The 8861-nt window shown below is 35.7% G+C and overlaps 1 pseudogene; it reads right to left on the bottom strand.

Moving 5' to 3' along the window:
- Window positions 1–420: 420 nt before the first annotated feature.
- Window positions 421–1094, bottom strand: LOC107145610 (annotated as a pseudogene).
- Window positions 1095–8861: the final 7767 nt, after the last annotated feature.

Below are 8861 nucleotides of genomic sequence, written 5' to 3' on the forward strand. Positions count from 1 at the left end.
AAATGGCACTATATGCTGCATGAATGCATTACATTACAGCAGATCAAACAAAAGAAGACACTGATTTAAACCTCAGACAACCAGTTCATTTTGCCATGCTATTTTTTTCTACTTTGGAGACCATAGAATTGACTCCTAATGTCATCCATAAGCATTTGATGACCACACAAAGAATACTCCAGAATGTGGGCCTACATGCCCAGGTTTTCCCTTGTAATCCCCCATCTCTTGCGTTTACCCTAATAGACAAAAACAACAGTATTTAAAATGCACTTAGAATAAAATTAATATCAGCCTTTCGCTAAACAAATTAAGCAAAAATGTCCAATTTCTATATGGCCTGCTCATTCTATTCTTTTTTTTTTTCCTATTCTATTCCTTTGAAAGAACACTAAAGTTTATTCAATCTGTTGGAAAGGATTAAGTCCAAAGTCAATAGAGATTTTTTACTGCACCATTGAAATATCAAATTGACTCCAGGACATGTTTCTGTGACTAGACAACTCTTAGATCTTATTCATCAGCCTGCTGAACAGTTCTTTTTTCAGAAACATAAAGACCATCCAAAAATTTTCTGATATCCTTGTTTTTTCACTGTTGTGGCTTGCTGAATTTGAAACAAGTTCAATATCATTTCCTTGAAGGATTAATTCATCTTTCTGAGCTTGAGACACTGAACAAGCAACACCTGTCCTCATCTGAACCATGCGGATATATTTTTCACCCAAAAAAATTTGGATTTCAACAAGAGACTCATTCTCCTGAATAACAATGTTGATGGGGAAGTGAGCATACACAGACCTCATCTTGTAACGGAAGCCTAGTTTAACACCCTTGATCATGTTCTGTGCATGACTACAGATGGTGCGAACAGTGGCCAGTTCCTTTCTATTTCCCCATCATTTGTCAACCCATAGCCTTTTCTTTTTCTTTGCAAGGAGGCTGAGTTCCACACTGATATGATTGAAATCCCTCTGGAAGGTTCATCTTGGGCCCTTCACAATAACTGTACATCCCCTCAGAGTAGTATCAACATGTTCTGGAATGTCGACAGTCTGAGTGCTGAGAATGGTGTTCATTCTCGCAGTAGATGCGGCAAAGTCTGTTCATTCTATTCTTATGGATAGATCTAAGTATCAAGTCAACATTTAATCAAAGATTGCTGAATGAGCAAAGACTCATAACTAGAGGGATGAGACGATTCAGAAAGAACTATAAGTTATCCCAATATGTCAATCTTACAGCAGAGGTTGTCTGAGAGTATTCCTAGTTTAACAATTAAGGATTAAGAGATACGAAAAATTGTGCTCCATATGTGTAATAAGGATTGTAATGCATTCCACTGTTGTTGTATATTTAAAAAATAAAATAATTAATTTAAAAAAACAATTAAGGTTTAAATAGGCAATATGCTCCAATCCACATGGCCAAGGCAATGCATTCCTCTCTGGATTCAGATGATAATTTCAGTAATTATTGAATCAAGAAAGCACACCAGGATTTCATAAGAAATAATCTCAAGTCCATTATGATTAACTTGAAAGAATTACCTATCTGTAAATAGTGGTACTCTATCTAGAGTTATTTATTCATTCAACAAATGTTTATTGAGTACATGCTACATGCCATCAATTTTTGGTTATACAAAGCTCAATGAGAATGGAATAAGAAGGAATGATAAAGAAGTAATTAAAGTGAGATATTATGTTATTAAAAAATAACAAGCTATGCTAAAGTACTAAATACACAGATTTTGGAAAATAAATGAATTTATTCCTGCTCATGTTATGGGAAAGAAATATAGAGGTAAAATTTTTATCCTACTTGAAAGATTATATCAATTTTCCTCCCTCTTTGGCAATAGACATACAGTGGAACCCAGATACGTTATTTATGCATTTTCTCCCTGTGTATTCACAAATATTAGCCAATGTTATTATGCAGTTTTCTAAAGCTCTCTTCCAAATTATGACTTGGAGACCTATATGGTTTCCATAATGAAACTTCAATATCACAGGTTCTTTGTATTCATGCATGCAGAGAAGACATTCCGGTTCTGAGCTCCTATAGATCAGAAGTGACTTATTACTGCCATTGTGTTCTGTAGATGAAGATGTATCACCTGTTTTACCTAGATGCATAGGATTGAGAAAAGGTAAGGGAGCATATGACTTAGCTCTGCCATGGATATAAGGGGAGTAAGTAGGTAGCTAAGTGAGAAGTAGAGGAAAGAACAGTCTACACAGAGAAAAATAAACTTCATGTGCAAAGTCATTTGAGATCAGAAATCTGTTGGCTCAGTTACAAACTGGAAGACCACTATGCCTAGAATACAGTGAATGAGGAAGAGAAAAGCTCCCTGCAAGGATGCAGAACTATGAAAGGACAAAAGGCAGACCAGACATGAGTGCACCAAAGCAATAAGGTAGGAATTTACATATAATGCAAAGGAAAGCTTTAAGGATATTTTTAATAGAATAATTATATTACATGTTATAATTTTTATGAAGGATCAATGTTATTACTTTAAGAGAATGGATCAAAGAAGAGAAGAATGGCCATTTGGTCAACTGTGCCAGGTGACAAATGATGATATTCACTGATGAATTGGAGGGAACTCTCTTGGACAAGATGAATGTTGTCACTTACTGAAATGACTGCATATTTGATAAAATAGGTTTTAAGAGGAATTCAAATTTGTATATCTCAAGTCTCAAATTCGTTTAAAATATTCAAATGGAGATGCAATGGAAATTGAAGTACATAAGTCTCAAACTGAGATGATCCATCCAAGCTTAATGTGTATGATTGGGAATTGATAACAATCAGAGGAATTATCATCCAGGGAATGAATCAAATCCCCTGGAAAGAGAGAATTCAGAAAGCTCTGAGACTTCATAGTTGGTAGAGAAGTAGTGAGGCTCAAATGAGTTTAACATGTTATCCCAATTAAAGGAAGTGTCTCAACCAAGTTGTAGTCCACTGTATTAAATATGGCTTAAATTTCAACTAAGATAAGAATCAAGAAACGGTCTTTGGGGTTTGGAATCAGAGTTCAAAATGAGTTTCAGTTGAGCCATGACAGAAGCAAACAATTTGGAATAATATGACCAACATATTGGGTATCAGAGAATCAGGTGTAGTTACTTGTTCTTTCTAGATATTTGTGTAGGAAGAAGAGCAGAAAAATGATGGGGCTAGAGTCAAAAAAGGATTTTAGTTATAACTCACTTGTGTCACCCCTCTCATATAGGCTTGAAAAGTACTAAGCAAGACAAATAAGAATGGAATTTATCATGTGGGGTGTTTGAGGAACTTTTCTAAGACACTGAGGCAGTCAGTCATTCTGAGTTGAATTTTCCAGTTTCTCCTACAGATCATTTGTCAAAATTTTAGCCTTTCTCTACTCCCAGATCTTTCTTTCCTCATTCAAGTGTCTTGGACATGCCTTCAGACTCTGTACCCCTTTCACACCTTTCCCAAGATAGTTGGCCTCTTCATCAGGTTCTATCAGCTTTGACGGCAGTTTGAACTCCTTGAAAAAGATTAGGCCATAAAGCCCTGCTACATATTGGGCTCTCAGCCAGACCACAGCTCTCTCGGACAGGGTCCTTCTGCTACTTCTTTTCCTGGTTCATAAGAGAGAAGACAGATGACAGTGCTGATGTGACTAAAGCTCAATTGAAATATTAATTACTGAACTCCATTAGAGCTTCACCCAACCTCAATTACCTTCTCATGAGCTAGTCTTCAAGGGCCGTTTTCTGCTCGCTTATGACAAAATCATATGCTACATCTCTGTTAGTCCTTATCATTTCCAATCTCATTCAAAACCTTTCTATGGCTCTTACAACAGAGGCCTTTGACTCAACTTCCCTAACAAATTTGAAAGTTATCAGAGACACCAGATGGACCTAAGTATCCTACCACAGCCCATAATATACCTTATCTTGTTTGGGTTTTTGTTTTTGTTTGTTTGTTTGTTTTGTTTTTTGGTACTAGGGATTGAACCCTGAGTCGCATTCCCATATTTTCAGCTTTTTAAAATTTTATTTATTTATTTATTTTTAATTTTAAGACAGGGTCTCACTAAGCTGCTAAGGGTCTTACAAATTTGCTAAGGCTGGCCTTGAAATTGTGGTCCTCTCATGTCACTGTGATTATAGGAGTACACTAGACCAACTCCTACCTTGTTTCTTCTTTTTTTATTTTCTTGGTACCAGTGATTGAACCCAGGGAGGCCTAACCACTGAATCATATTCCCAGCCCTTTTTTTAAAAAAAAATTTTATTATGAGACAGGGTCTTGCTAAGTTGCTTAGGGCCTGGCCGAATTGCTGAGACTGGCTGTCAACTTGCAATTCTCCTGGCTCAGCCTCCCAAGCCACTGGGATTACAAGAGTGCTGCACCACACCTGGTCTCTTACCTTGTTTATTTACATTGCTGTTGAGTCAGCTGAACCAGATTTGAGGAGAAAGTGCTTATGAATATGAATATCCCTTTGACATTTCTATCCACGTATGTCTTTCTATAGCATAAAACTGTCTTGTCTCGAGGTCTTGGTTTTGTTATTTCCTGCCTATGGCCAGAAGATTTAAAAAAAATAGTTTCAAAATCAAATTTTGCCTTATTGCTGGAAAAGTATGATAACTTTGCCTAATAATTTATTTTTATTCATAGGATTTTGATCTTGTTAAAGATGAAGTTAAATGAATAATAAAGATACAATTGAAGCCCCATCTAGGTAGATCTGAGGCAAATTCTATAGATGCAGCATAAAAAGAATGCACCAAATGCAGTCATACCTAATTGTCATTATCTCTTTAGCAAGACTATTATATCCCATCTCCTTTGCACAGGCTCTTGATTCCTTGCTCCTAACTGTCCATAGTTTGCTTTTCTCAATAACTATATTAAATTAGATAAATTAAAGTCTAACCAAAACTAATTTTGCATAATATCCCAGTCCATTTCTGCTGTCTCTAAAAACCTCTAAGCTATTTCTCTAGGCAGTAGGGTAGATAATTATTTACCCTCCCAGCAGCCTCTAAGGCACTTCTGATCCTATGTTTAGAACAGAGAATGATTCCATTTGATTAAGAGAAAAAAATGCCCACAGCTTTCCTAAGATAACATGAAAATTCCATCTATCCAAGGGGACTATGTAATTTACTCTCTGCAGATTCCTTCGGATCCTGAAATAATGTGTAGTGATGCATAGGCACATGGTCATTATGCCCCAGATTTCCTCATTTAGGAAATCAATTCTTAAACGTTGGGGATATGCAAATTCAATTATTCCTGAACTGCAGAATGATAATTATGCACTGAAAACTGTATTAGCATATCCACGTGGAGCAGGCTTCTCTTTCCCCAGGGTTTTCTGCCACCTGTTGAATTAATTCGACCTTATCTCTAGATATCCGTCAGGTTCCACAAATGACAGGGGCAGAGTAACTTAACCTGTTGTCAGAAGAAACAGCAAAGTAACAAGAGAGTCACATCTCAGCAGAATCCTATAGAAAAGAGTTAAAAACTGGAACAAATGCTTAGTCAACCAGTCACCAGATATCCCTGAACAACACACCTTGGCAAACAAGGACCATTGAAATCTAATTAAGAAGTTTCTTTTCAGGTCCACTGGGGATCTACACAACGACATAAGAACAGTGCTTAACTGGCATGGTGCTTGGTAAGCAAGCACTTGGGAATTAAATTCTTTCTTATTGTTCTTTTGAAATATTTCTGAACCACCACGAAATTCTGTTGTCACGATTCAAAAAAAAATGAAGAAATAAATTTAATTCTCCATTTGATTTTAAGGTATCCACAGAGAATAGTATCTTTCATTGTAGTTATCATTCCTCACAGGCTCAGAATTCCACAGTGTGTTGGTATAGTTGTTATATGAGTATGTGTGTATGTACATGCACACACGTGCACACACACACACAGCAGAAATAAAGGATATGTTGGAGCATAAGTTATTGTATATATGATAACAGACATAGAAATAGTAACATAGAATATACATATATATTTATTTATTACTCTATTATATACATATTACTCTAGGATACCTATCACATAACATCTCCTGCCCCAAGGAGTTCATGGTGTACTTGTCAGCATCTATTTCAATGCATTGCAGTAATAAAATCCAATTACCTAAGCTTTACTTCCAAATAAGGTATCTGAATTGCTTCCCCAAGAAGACAAGTTTATTTATCTGCACCCTCTTTCCAAGCTCCTCTATTTCAGACCTAAAGAGCAACAACTGAATTCAAACTGCTGCATGATCATAGGAACAGGAAGACCAAGCATCTCAAATGCCCTTGGGGAGAAGCCCCATGTACCCACAGGCATTCTATAGTACTCTACTCATTCACACTGTCCTTCTGGAATCTTTTATAGGATTCTGCAGATGTATCTGTCTTATCTCTTGGGGTAGCACTTAATTCTTCTCCAGTTATGCTGCAGGTCTCATCACTAAACTGTAAACTTTTTGAAGTAAGAAACAGTTTCTTATTGCTCTTTATATCCCACAGGTCAAGCACATATAAGGTGCCCAATAAGTAGACAAGTATCTCTGGAAAAAATTGATAAAGAAAAATTAAATTTTATTTTATGTTGTTTAAGACCTTAATAAATTTATCTTCTTCATAAATAAATAAATTATTTTATGTCATAATAATTCAGAGATATAAATAATGTAAATGGTATGAATATAAATTATTTTATGTCATGATACTGCAGAGGTATAAATAAATATGAGGCATAAATAGTTATAAATTCAATATCATCTATATTTGTGTATCAGAAAAGAATATAAAATGTCATTTAGATTGGTTTTAGAGAACAAGTAAGCTTTCTGATCTTGGTTCATTCTGTTCTTTTTCTACGTCATAATCACATGAGCGTTAAACCGTTATCTTCCATTTTCTACCCATCAGTACTGATCTTTTCTCATTCCTTTCAAGGAAACTGTAATTCTCTCATCTGTTGTCTCCACCTCCACCATGAGGTTTCCATTCACACAGACACTTTTCTACCCTACCATCCCCTCCCTGGTCTTCACAGCCAAGTTTTCATATGCTCCTTCACATCATTTGTTACACAACTGCTGGGGAACCTCTGTGTGATGGAAATTGTACCTTTCCAGGTACACAAATAAAATTTGAATTTTGTGAACATTTCTTTTAAATTTTGTATACAATATCTTTTCCCTGAACAAATGATTGCATGAGCAAGTCACCAAGACATTTTTAAAGATAATTTAAAAACAGATTTTATTATCTAACATAGGCATAAGATTTTATAGCAACAGAATTAATGGATACCCAGGTTTTATTGCAAGAGAGAAGAAATTTCTATGTTCCTTTATCTGTCTTATAAACATATTCAGAGAGCATCTTAGAGGATAATATAATAAAAAGTTTTGCTAAAGGTAGCAAAAATATATAATAATATACCTGTTATAATACATACAATAACTTGTCTCCAACATATCCTTTCTTTCTTTTTCTCTTCAAGTAGGGAAACAGAGGATAGGAAAGTCGAAGAAGAGGGAAGCCCTAAACCTGGCTTTTCTTGCTTGAAGAATTATGAAAGACAGGAGGAAAGAAATAGACCACAGATCCAGATATAAATGTTGAAACTCTAAAATGTCTACCAAAAAAAAAAAAAACAGGAAAATATCTTTTCAACTCTGGAGTGGGCAACTATTTTTGAGATATATAAACTAGCTGTGTAAAAAAGAAAGGTCTTGCAAGGTCTTGAGGCCTCCCGTAGCTTTCATGCAGTTCACAAATCCTGAGAAACTCCTGGTGGTACATGATAAAGCAGACAGTATAACAGCCAAGAGTCAGTGGCTTCATGTTGTGACATAACTTGACAACAGAGTGAATGCAGAATGAGATGGCAGATATGAACAGGGACAGAGACCTTTGCAACACCTGAGAATGCTGTGGTCATGAGCTTATCAGAAAAAAAAAATCTATGGATCCCCAACTGCATTAAGAAGGCAAATATCCAGTTATAGCAGCCAACATGAGGAGAATACCCATGAAGAGGACCAGGTATTGGAAAAGGAAACTGATCAAAGTATGTAGGTTTTGTGGCTTTGCCTCCAAAAAATAGCTTGGGAGGTGGAGCCAGATCATACAAAACCTGGTGTGCCAGAAGATTCTGACTTTATAATGTGTATGATGATTTGGAAAGATGAGGTGGAATGTGGAAGTCTTAACTGAGAGCTGATGATGACCTACTGTTTGACATTTGGAAAAGATAACTGGCTAAAAAGTAGAGCAGTAGTTTCCAAATGGTGGATCTAACATAACTTGACAACAGAGTGAATGCAGAATGAGATGGCAGATATGGACAGGGACAGAGACCTTTGCAACACCTGAGAATGCTGTGGTCATGAGCTTATCAGAAAAAAAATCTATGGATCCCCAACTGCTTAAGAAGGCAAATATACAGTTATAGCAGATCAATGTAGTAGATAGATTCTCACCAGAATCATTTTTAAATGAATGGAATGAGATAGCATGTATCAAACTGAATCATACATTATGGGCTTAAATATTATTTTGTAAAAGTTCATTTCAGCATGTATTGCAAGTTTGTGTGTGTGCACATAAACGGTTCACTAAAATGTAAATTTTATTTCATAATATAGATGACAAGTGACTGAAAATAAGAGACTGGAATTGGAGAAACAAGTACGGTGGTAGGGAGAATTATAAGAAAGTGTTTACCGTATTGGAATCTGAAAAAGTGTTTTTATCTTGTTTTGCTTTTAATTAAATTAGAGGAAACACTTTACTTTCAGGGTGTAGTTTTGTTTTGTTTTGTTTTCC

The sequence above is a fragment of the Marmota marmota genome, unplaced genomic scaffold, assembly GCF_001458135.2.
Source record: "Marmota marmota marmota unplaced genomic scaffold, marMar, whole genome shotgun sequence".
Taxonomy (NCBI): Eukaryota; Metazoa; Chordata; class Mammalia; order Rodentia; family Sciuridae; genus Marmota; species Marmota marmota.